At 36.5% G+C, this 12,455-nt stretch overlaps 1 long non-coding RNA gene across 1 annotated transcript in view; it reads left to right on the top strand.

The window, feature by feature from the left end:
• The first annotated feature begins 1,989 nt into the window (after positions 1-1,989).
• The window catches only part of LOC144844143 (uncharacterized), a 187,905-nt gene continuing 177,439 nt past the window's right edge, over positions 1,990-12,455 (top strand). Inside the window, exons 1-2 of the long non-coding RNA XR_013612393.1 lie at positions 1,990-2,139; positions 2,836-2,902. This is a non-coding gene — a long non-coding RNA (uncharacterized LOC144844143). The remainder of the gene's footprint in view (positions 2,140-2,835; positions 2,903-12,455) is intronic.

Raw genomic sequence — 12,455 nt, 5'->3', positions numbered from 1 at the left:
CGGGCCAGGGCCTAGCCTATCCAGCCCGAGCCTAGCCTGGTTTTGACAACCTGGTCCTGGCCGATCCTATCCCAGCCTAGCATAATGATAATGTTTTTAGGCATCCTTGATGCTCGTCGCCACCACCGCCGATTTGCCAGTCTTGTGCGGACAAATCTCGCGGATCAAGCTAGCCGTCCCTACCATAGCCTGAACTATCTAGTCTTGTGCTTTAGCCGGCAGAGAAAATGTAATCTAGGCCTAGCCTAACCGGTTCTAGCCTAGCTGTTTAGGCTACAGCCGGGTCTGGCCTAGCCGGATCTGGCTTAGCCGGGTCGGGCCTAGCCGAGTCGGGCCTAGCCGAGTCGGGCCTAGCCGGGCCGGACAAGCTTAGTTGCTTAGTCTACAGCCGGGTCGGGCCTAACCGGTGCGAGCCGGGTAGGGCCTAGCAGGTGCGACCCTAGCCTGGCCATTCCGAGCTTGGCTTGGGCCGGTCCGAGACTAACCTAGTCACACTCCCCCCATATATATACCTACGACGGTCAGACTATATCGGTTAGTAACGGAGGCCGGAAAAAATGGGAATTAAAAAATCATCAGCAAACTACACCTCACAGACTAACCGGCAGAAGGTTACCGTTTATTCCGAGCCTAGCTGTTTAGGCTACAGTCCGGTCTGGCCTAGCCGGATCTGGCTTAGCCGGGTCTAGCTTCTTAGGCTACAGCCGGGTCGGGCCTAGCCGATTTGCTTAGGCTACAGCCGCTGCGAGCTTGGCTTGGGCCGGTCCGAGACTAACCTAGCTCACAGGTCACACTCCCCCATATATATATCTACGACGGTCAGACTATATCGGTTAGTAACGGAGGCCGGAAAAAATGGGAATTTAAAAAAATTATCATTAAACTACACCTCACAGGCTAACCGGCAGAAGGTTACCGTTTATTCCGAGCCTAGCTGTTTAGGCTACAGTCCGGTCTGGCCTAGCCGGATCTGGCTTAGCCGGGTCTAGCTTCTTAGCCTACAGCCGGGTCGGGCCTAGCCGAGTCAGGCCTAGCCGAGTCAGGCCTAGCCGGGCAGGACAAGCCTAGTTGCTTAGTCTACAGCCGAGTCGGGCCAAAGCAGTACGAGCCGGGTCGGGCCTATCAGGTGCGACCCTAACCGGGCCAGACCGAGACTAGCCTAGCTGCTTAGGCTACAGCCGCTGCGAGCTTGGCTTGGGCCGGTCCGAGACTAACCTAGCTCACAGGTCACACTCCCCCATATATATACCTACGACGGTCAGACTATATCGGTTAGTAACGGAGGCCGGAAAAAATGGGAATAAAAAAATCATCATCAAACTACACCTCACAGGCTAACCGGCAGAAGGTTACCGTTTATTCCGAGCCTAGCTGTTTAGGCTACAGTCCGATCTGGCCTAGCCGGATCTGGCCTAGCCGGATCTGGCTTAGCCGGGTCTAGCTTCTTAGGCTACAGCCGGGTCGGGCCTAGCCGAGTCAGGCCTAGCCGGGCCGGACAAGCCTAGTTGCTTAGTCTACAGCCGAGTCGGGCCAAAGCAGTGCGAGCCGGGCCTATCAGATGCGACCCTAGCCGGGCCAGACCAAGACTAGCCTAGCTGCTTAGGCTACAGCCGCTGCGAGCCTAGCTTGGGCCGGTCCGAGACTAGCCTAGCTCACAGGTCACACTCCCCATATATATACCTACGACGGTCAGACTATATCGGTTAGTAACGGAGGCCGGAAAAATAGGAATTGTGGTGGGGGGAAAATCATCATCAAACAACACATCACAGGCTATCCGACAGCGTTACTGTTCATTCCTAATAAAATAGGTGTGCGCGTGACGTGTGCGTATCATACAAAAAGAAAAGCAAAAAAATATCGCGCGGATGAAAACTAGTCGGGCCGATCCGAGCCCGAGTCCGATCCGAGCCGGAGTCGGTCCGAGCCTAGACGGGTCGAGACTAGCCTAGCCGACCTAGTCGAGCCTAACTTGGCCTATCCGGCTTGCCTACCCGCCTACGGGACACCTAGACCTACCCAAGGACGGTCTAGCCTAATAAAATGGTAATGTTTTAAGGCTTACGTGTAGAAAAATTGGAAATCACAGGCTAACCGGCAGAGTAAACGTAGGAATAAAGTGGGAAAAAGAGAGTCAGTGTAAGTAATTGCGGGTCAGGGTCTCTAGGCCTAGCCTAGCCTAGCCTGGTTTTGACAACCCGGTCCTGGCTGGCCGGGCCTATCCTATCCCAGCCTAGCATAATGGTAATGTGTTTAGGCATCCGTGATGCTCGTCGCATCCACCACCGATTTGCCCGTCTTGTGCGGAAAAATCTCGCGGATCAGGCTAGTTGTGTGGATCAGGCTAGTTGTGCCTACCATAGCCTGAACTAGCTAAACAACCAGACTACCCTAACTTGGCCTAGCGGGGCTTGCCTACCCGCCTACCCAAGCCTGGTCTAACCTAATAAAATGGTAATGTTTTAAGGCTTACATGTGGAAGAATTGATTGGCACAAGGGTAAGTTAACTATTCATATTGTATATATATATATTGATATATAACGTATTTGTATTTGTCTTTTATTTCTAATATGTTTGAAATAATGTGAGACCCTGCCTCTTTTCATTATTATTATTATCTTTCAACCATCGCTCATGTACAAATCTCGCAAAACATGGCATAAACTTGACGCAACACCACATTTTGCACATTATTAGTGAATGTATTGTAAGTTATATGTCTGTTTCACGTTTTGAATTGTATTTTATCGCAGTAATTATATTCGTCTGTTTGATTTGCTGAGATTTTCATGTGAATAAAGCATTTCTTTACAATAAAAAATTTTTTTAATAGATGGATTACGACTGCCGAGGAACAGGGGGACAATTACACCTAATTCATCACCAACGTCTTCATATCGGTAAGTTAATTTATTTTTTTTACAATAAAGTTCTACAGTTCATCCATGTTAAATAACGCAAATAATCAGTACCTTTTTACAAAAAAAATTAATATTATATTGAACACAACAAATACGAAATTGTGAATTTTGTCGTTAAAGTTATCTCCTAACTGTAAATCAGAATACTTTTAAATTTGATATCATTACACCAAAATTTGTTTTTAATTAAATTAATTAAATTTCTAACAATAAGGCCTCTGGTCTTGATGGTATAAATTGTAAATTATTAAAGTTAGCTGCTCCTGTTGTATGTGAAACTCTTGCATATATATGTAATTATTCTTCGTTCACCTCAACTTTTCCATCTGATTGGGAAATTGAAAAGGTTACCTCTATTTTTAAAGAAGGTGACAAATCGGATGTAAATATTACCACCCAATTTCTGTCTTACCAATTGTATCTCAGATTGTTGAATCATGATCAAGTATATAAGTTTTTAACAAATAATATTTTAAACCCATCACAATCTGTGTTAATCACAAGTTACTTATTGTAACATTGGTGTTTTAATGTATACGTTACTATATATAGTCTCAGCGGCAGTGTCACACAGTCACAGAATGTAAATTCAAAATACAAACAGCAAATATGGTTTTGTCCAGACACAGTTTTATTTCAATATTCAATAGCCAGTCTGTTCTGGCTATAACAAGGAAATTGGTATACATCTTTTCTTTTGCAGTGGCATGACTGTAAATAAAGCGAGGTACTCGTTATAGAAATCATAAATCAATAATAACTGCCATGCAATGGGCTTGTTTTTAAAATATTATAAATTATACAATATTACAATAATATATTATTATAATTTATTAATCTAAATATACTACTTTTAAAAGAACATTAAACACCGTTTCATTGACCTTGTTCAGACAGTGGTGTACAGTCCAGAAGGTAATGAATAGGAGGTCCCGTTGCTAGGGTATCTGCTGCCCCCTTTTGTCAAGTTAATTGGCTTCATTTAGAGAAATAATGACAGTACTGAGACATCTATTAGTGAATTAAGGTATACATATACCCCCATGTAATTCCGTTACCAAATGTAATTCCGTTACCAAGTTTTCTACAAAACTAGAGAAGACCAAACAAACTGGTAATTGATATAGGTAAATGGACATACCTAATAAGAGAATTTAAAGTAACTCAAGTTTATAAGCATTGGTTAGCTGACAGGAAAACTTTTATTACATTTTTGGTAACGGAATTACAAAACAATTTACTAGAAAATGAATGATTTCTTACACAAAGTGGGAGATGCGACATGAAATTTAATATTAATCGTAGTGTTCTAGAGACCATGAACTCAAATAATTAGAATAATTAAAGTCAACAAGGGTTGAGTTAAGTACATAGTTCAGGATTGTCGAATTCCAGCTATTTTTTCAGTTTGAAATATTTAATTACACATTTGACAAGACAAGCAATTTTTGAAGAAATGTGAATTAATAAAACAAAAATTTTAGTTGGAACCAAATTCCACATATATTAGTACACAAAAAATAACACTTAAGTGTAGATTCATGCAGATTTAAAAAATGATGATTTTGGTCTTCCAATGGAGAATTGCCCTGGGCAATTCCACGGTAACGGAATTACAATTCACTCTGATTTTCGGCTTTTTTTAACCAACCCACAAGATCTGGGTAAGCTTTGAATAATAAATTTGATATGTGTCGTACACATACTTACCAATCTAAAACAGTGTACTTGAAAAAAAAATGACAATGTCTTGATATTCTGGTAACTTTTATTCTGGTAACGGAATTACACAGAAAATTGATAATTCAATTTTTAACTTGAAACATGAGATTCTGTCTGAATACTATAAACAACTGAAGATTATGATTGGTATTACAGTGTAGACATATGATGTGGCTAATTTATTAATACAAGTTTACTTCAGATATTTACATAGTTTTTCTGCATTTGATTAATTTTGTCTGGTATTATACAGTATTATGTAAATTCTATTCCTGATGCTGTTGATTGTAAATGTGATAAGTATGCTGATGACACCACTCTTTTTAGCTCCTGTGTGAAAAGCAAAGTGAGACAAGCTAAACACATAGCAGGGTGTAGACTGGCCAAATCCCAGCTTTGAGACAATGCTATTGTTTTTAGCTTGTCTCACTTTGCTTTTCACACCTATCAGAAACAATGCTCTTCTACAGCCAGTTTCTGTTCACTATTGTTCATGAGAAACAATGCTCTTCTATAGCTAGTTTCAATCCCTCCCACTGTGCGAACTTGCTATTGTTTCTGGCTTTCACATGACCAGTCCAATCAACTCAAATGTCATCTAAGTGATCCTGCATATATCTATTTTTTCACGCTTTTTAACTGTTCTGTATTTATCTTTCTTGAAAATCTAATCCAGTCAAAATAAAGAATAAATAAATATTGTTCCTACCAGATAATACGCCATGCAAATGTGTTATGTATTCTTCTGACCCAGTCACTCTTCAATATGCTAATTGGTTTAAAATCAGTAAATTTACTAAAAAAATACAGTATGGCTTAAGCTCCTTCACTTCTGCTGCCTCTCGCTTATGGAATGACCTACCCGCCTCTATTAGATCATGTTCGTCTACTATCACCTTTAAATCTGCCTTGAAAACTCATCTTTTTCTTTCAGATTGAGCTCTCTCATACACCGCGCCTTTGATCACTTACTGCTGGAATTGGTGCGTTATAAATTCGTACTATTAATTATTTATCAAAAAGACAAAATTATGATTTTTGTGACAAACCACATTCTTCCTAAATTGACGAGCGAGTTGACTCTTTTAAATATCTTGGGGTCACATTTGATCCGCAATTAAACAGGAATGATCATAAAAACAAGGTATCCTCAAATGTTTCAAAATGTATTGTTGTCATCCGACGTGTAAAATATGTAAGCTAATGCTCTTGTATTTCCCCTTTTAGGTTATATGCATTATCATGCACATAAACTTATTGATTTTGTCAGAATCTTTATTTATTCTTTCCTTACCACTACTTTGTCTGTCAATTATCTTGAGATCAATCTCATCTAGCTAAGTCAATTTTTCAGAGTATATTCCTTATGGCCAGGAATCGATGTGGTTATGCTCTCATTATGCGCAATAAAAAATTAAGCGGTCTACGCGCAATTTAACAAAATCACATATCATAGTTAAACAAAATTTGGTACTCATAAATTTCAGGTCATATTATTTCATCATATGGCAATACAATTACCGTATGTGCGTAGCGCATACAACGCATGAGCACAAGTGCTTAAAATTTCTTTTCAATGCAATTAGAATATGTTTCAGGCAATTTCAAGCGTTAATAAAATTGCCATGAGTGCGCAGGTTTTTGTACGCGCACTGCGTGCTAGGCGTTAATACGCAATCGTTTTGCCCGATTTCTGTTTTACAACCATTCTTTAATAATATCGTCATATTTGATTCACTTTTCAACTCAAAATTTCGTTATACAAGCACGTCAAAAGTGACAGGCTACGTACATGTAATTTAACAAAATGGTGAAAATATGCTAAATTTACAGAATGCTCAGGAATCCCTGAAATCAAATATCTTTATTTAAATCAATGCATATAACCTATAATTCATCATAGTGACGAATTAAATCTAGCTTTGTTATTGTTGTTGTGTATGGTCCAATTGTAATGTTCAAAATACTAATTGTACTCATGAATAGACTAGGTAAAAGTTTGCTTTCTGTTGATATTAAGACAATTGATTTTATTTTAAATGACCTTGGCTGGAGAAGACTCAATGTACTTTGGAAAGAAAAATTACTATTAATAACTTTTAAATATTTAAAAGAGTGTGCTCCTACATATTTATTACTTTAAAAACACTAAACCAGGTAATTAATTGTCTTAAATGTTCGTTTTACAGTAATTTCATTTAATTTAGGCCAAGCATAGCTAGGCTTAGTTTTATAGGCCTTGCTGGTAAACATCGGTAACGTACGAACATTGTACGCTAGCTATAGGCCTAGCCTGACGTTGAATAGTTGCTGCATTAATTATCTTTCTGTTTTTGCCAGACTCTGTTGAAACAAACTGAGGGAAACCCAGTATTTTCGCTGAAAAGTTAGGAGTCTCCCATAATTGGGATAATTGCATAAATAAATATTTGTATTAATAAGGAGTGAGTTTTTTGCATCTGTAATACAACATCTGATAAATCAACATACCTCATTAATAGAGGGCGACATTGCTAAAATAAAAATTATAAACATTTGTTTTTATTATTAATATTTAGTTTATATTTTGTTTTCAGTTTCCTTTCTGTAAGCTTTCGGTTATTTTCAGTTATTTCTAGTTATTTCCAGTGGTTTTCAGTAATTAGCCTGTCCCATTCTACTTAGGCCTGAAGGAAACATTAACAAGATAGGCCTAGTTAGTTTACACAATAATTCAGTTTCAATTACTTACTACCGTAATAATTTTTGGGTAAAATTATTATTACGGTAAATTTCTACAATATCATAGACTGTAAAAATATGCATCAAAATTAAAGAATGTACTATTATCAATGAATTTAAGAACAAAATCTACAGTATCCAATTTCAGGCCTAGGCCATACAGCCATTAATACAGTAGGTAGCCTATATAGGCCAAATTTAACATTTAAAAATGTTTAGATATACATATAATAATCAAATTGTTGTTGTTTTTGGTTGTTCTACATTATTTTCAGTAATTTTAGATTGTTTTTTTTCAGTAATTTAGCTTTCCCCATTCTACTTAAGGCCTACTGAATGAAACATGTATAACTTTAGGCTAGCTAAAAAAAAATATTTAAGTTTAAATTACTTACTACCTTCAAATTATGTGGGTAAAATTATTATTACGATAAATTTCTACAATATCATAGACTGTAAAAATATGTATCAAAATTAAATAATGTACTATTATCAATGAATTTAAGAACAAAATCTACAGTATCCAATTTCAGGCCAGCCATTAATACAGTAGGTAGCCTATATAGGCCAAATTTAACATTTAAACATGTTTAGATATACATATAATAATCAAATTGTTGTTGTTTTTGGTTGTTCTACATTATTTTCAGTAATTTTAGGTTGTTTTTTTTCAGTAATTTAGCTTTCCCATTCTACTTAAGGCCTACTGAATGAAACATGCATACACCCATTACGAAGACAACTACAGTAGATATAGGCCAAGTTTAAAATGTTTAGATATACACATAATAATCAAATTGTTGTTGTTTTTAGTTTGTTTTACATTACTTTCAGTAATTTTAGGTTGTTTTGTGTTATGTCTAGCTATGGTGCCAGTAGGCAAGATGATACATTTGTTATCAGTACACTTTTTCCTGTCTTATCAGTTGGTTTACAAATACCACCTGTACCTATACCAATTTGTATGAGTCATATAGATAATAGAGTTGTGAATAAAATAGTTGTTAAAAAGTAGTCGAAATGAATACATGTTTTTTTGAGTCAGCTTTACAATACATTACTACTGTACAAAGGTACTGGGGTATATAACAAATTGGCGACGAGGATTGGATTTTAAATTCTAAATGATACAATGGCTGGAATTTCACCACCAGTACCATTTCTACCTTACTCCAGGCAAATCAATTGAACAATAGTTTGGATTTTTTACTTCTGTCTGGAAGTGACCGATGGAATGCTGAAGGAAGAAAAGCACTACTACTACATTGTCTTGGTACTGAGGGTCAACGTATTTACAGCTCTTTACCAGAAAGGGAAATTGATCCAAATGATGATGTTAATTCATATGATGCAACTGTTGCCAAATTGCGGGCACATTTTAACCCAAGATTAAATGTTGTAGCAGAAAGATACAAATTTCGGCAACGTAGACAAATCCAGGATGAAACATCAGATGAGTATTAAGAGAACTTCAACAATTATCAATTTCATCTAATTTCGGTGCAAAAGTCGATGAAATGATAAGAGATCAGTTAGTTGAGAAAACTAATTCTTCCCGTATTCGCGAAAGATTACTTCTGGAACCTGAACTTACATTAAATACTGCCATAGAAATTGCAAGGCAATGCCAACATGCTGCAAAAGAATGCCAAATAATAGGGAAAGCTGAACTACCAGTACCTGTTCAGTGGCGGATCTAGGGGGTGAATAGGGTGGCTAGCCACCCCCCTTAATTCTCAAAAAAAAAGAAAAAAGATGCAACATACCCGCGACCGTCGCTAGACGTGGATTCAACGCACCTGACTCTTTTTTTTAATTAAGAAGAGTAGCCTAGGCCTAGAGCTAGGGTTAGCATTAGTTGTGTAAATACTGTAGGTGTAGGAGCTAAGAATTTAATTACTATTTATGAATTCAAGAGTTTAAAAAGAAAATGCGATTTAAAATCTTTGGAAAATACCCACAACCGAGTTATTTTCAAAATACACGCACTCCTACTACTACCAGCAGCATCATGTTGTCTAGCTCGCGCATCGTGTGAATGCTGACGTCATCACGCTCCAAAAATACACCATTTTCCATTTCAGTTTTAATTACCGCCTTGGCCCTCCGTGTGTGCAAACGTTAGCGTGGTATATTTACACCCCTGAGTGGAGTGTAATATCGTGAACTTTTTTCTCGCATATAAAGGTATTTTATATAATAATGGTATGCAGTATAAACGATAAAAATAAACAAGAAACATTGTGTTCTTTTATTATTTTATAGGCATAAAATAAACATGAAATGTCTTGTATGTACACGGCCGAAAAAAAGTGTGTGGCGTATTTGGCGTTTTATTGATTTTTTTTATAGACACGGCGATTACTGCAATCATTGTATAGGCCTACTAAATTACATTAAGTTATTCACCCGACTGTAGGGTATATATCTGAGGTTAACAGACCACCAAAACACAGTACACAACACAACGTGCACTATCGAGGCAGGATAATGTTTGCAGAAGTGTTGAAATTGAAAATATTGATGAAGCCATGTCTGTTAATGTGATGGTTAACAGAAAATTACGCACTGACGTATTGATAGGTCATTCAGCAAAAGTGAACATGACCATAGATACTGGTTCACCAGTTACAATTCTACCCAAGAGAATCTATAATCGATATTTTGTCAATGAAGCTCTACAAAAGGCGTCAATCAAACTGATGACGTACTCCAAGGAACGGGTGTGTCGAAAGCGAAGACCTCAAAAGCGGAGATCGAAGACCGAAGACCTCGAAAGCGAAGACCCTACAAAATGGTAGTGTACACAAAATCCAACCAAAACCATACAGGATCGATGATAATACCTCAAATTGACGTAATTTATAAACAAATTTCGTTTTTAATCTTTCAGTTTTCCAAAAAACATGAACTTTATGAATTGCTTCTGCATTTTTGCTGGTTTCACAAACAGACGTACCGTGCTATTTACACAGAGACGGACGCACATGAGTAAAAAACAAAACAGCTCCCTCAGTTTCAATCAAATTAAATAGAATGAATGAACATGTGTGATCTGAATCATTTTAAATTTTTTTTAAAACAAAACTAAGACTAATATTTAGGCCAAGAGGGTAGATTTTCCAAGAATTTAATGATATGCTGCTTATTATAGGCTTATTAAACGAATTCCAATTTAAAATGAGACGGAATGTTTTTAAGTAGCTAATTTTTAATAGTGCATGCCTGTTCGAATACTGTTAGGCCTACCTACTGTAGCCTACAGTTTTCAATAGGTTATCCGTTTTATTAATTTTTTTTTAACAATGGGGTTTGTCTTTTAACAATGGATATTAATATAACGTTCAAATACACATTTAATATAACATCAACTTTTAATCAGTAAAAATGATTTTGCTTACACAATGCAACTGTTTAAAATATAATGTGAACATTAATTGACGACTTCACAAAAGCCTATCAGAGGCACTTTTTCTCACTGTATTTAACAATTACTGGCCATAAACGTTTAAATAGAATATGGCTTTCTTGCTATTAAATTATAGGTGCCCTATATGTTAAAGACTTGACTTCTAGCCTAAATGTATTTTAAATGACTATGTAACAGAAACAGTGCATAATTGCATAAACTTTAAAACCTAAAGTCACCTTTTAGTCACTATGTGTTACCGTACAGTAGAAAAACAATCTCTTTCTAGTTGAGACATTTCGTTTTTAAAATCCTTGATTACTTTATATTATTTAATTTTACTGTATATCTTTATTACCTTCTTATTGTTGATATTAGGCCTCTAGAAAATAAATTATTCATTATTTAGAACTATCCGAATTCATTTACTTTCATTTTCAAATTAAGATACGGTTCTAATTTCAGTCAAAGTTGATGATTATCCTACTGTGGAATATAATCAACTTTCCTTTCAAGAAGATTTTTATAACTGGATTTAATAAACGTTTAAATAGAAGATGGCTTTCTTGCTATCATTATAGGCGCCATGTATGTTAAAGACTTCACTTCTTTGTACTTTAAAAGACTATGTAACATAAACAGTGCATATTTGCATAAACTTTTAAAGCTATAAAACAATAGATAAAATTGAACTAGCACCAACAAAAGAGTGCATCTAACAAAAAATAAATGTATATAGGTCTAATATAAAATATTAGATTAATGTAGCTGTTATGTCTAGCTATGGTGCCAGTAGGCAAGATGATACATTTGTTATCAGTACACTTCTTCCTGTCTTATCAGTTGGTTTACAAATACCACCTATACCTATACCAATTTGTATGAGTCCTATAGATAATAGAGTTGTGAATAAAATAGTTGTTAAAAAGTAGTCGAAGTGAATACATGTTTCTTTGAGTCAGCTTTACAATACTTTACAATACATTACAATACATTACTACTGTACAAAGGTACATAACAGTAGCCTATATAAATGAATAACCTATTCTGATTTGTTTGTCTGATTAAATTTTCGACTTTGCAAATTATACCAATTTTGTCCAAAGTCATTTACTTTCATTTTCAAATTAAGATACAGTTCTAATTTCAGTCAAAGTTGATGATTATCCTACTGCGGAATATAATCAACTTCCCTTGCAAGAAGATTAAGATGAGCATCTTTCAGTTCACTTTGAACTTCGGTTGATATTTCGATGTATGACGAATCATAATATGGAAACCTTGTTTGAATACAATCACGTTTTACACAGTAATATTTTCTTGTGAGTTTTGCAGAAGGGAGTTTGTCACCTGTGTTGTTTGGGTTGGGATACAACCATCTTTCATCATGGGATAAGACTATGTTATATGGAACAATTGTTTTTCTTCTTGGAAATTCTGTGCGGCATTGCCTGCAACTGAGTGCCCTTGGTTCATCCGATAAAAAACACACGACTGAGGGGTTGTTATTGTGGTGAATCTCCGAATATGGTATGGTATTTCAACTTCTTCTTCGGGGAGACACGACTGCTGGATTTTTGTGTTTGCCTCCTTTTTTACCGTGTGTCTGCTTCACTGGCTCAACAAGGATATTTCTGGAGTGGCTTGTTTTAGATGGTTGATATGCGTTTTTAAAATTCC

This window comes from Antedon bifida, chromosome 1 (assembly GCF_963402885.1).
Source record: "Antedon bifida chromosome 1, ecAntBifi1.1, whole genome shotgun sequence".
Lineage (NCBI taxonomy): Eukaryota > Metazoa > Echinodermata > Crinoidea > Comatulida > Antedonidae > Antedon > Antedon bifida.
Note: the sequence above shows the minus strand (reverse complement) of the source record. Positions and strands in the feature narration are given on the sequence as shown.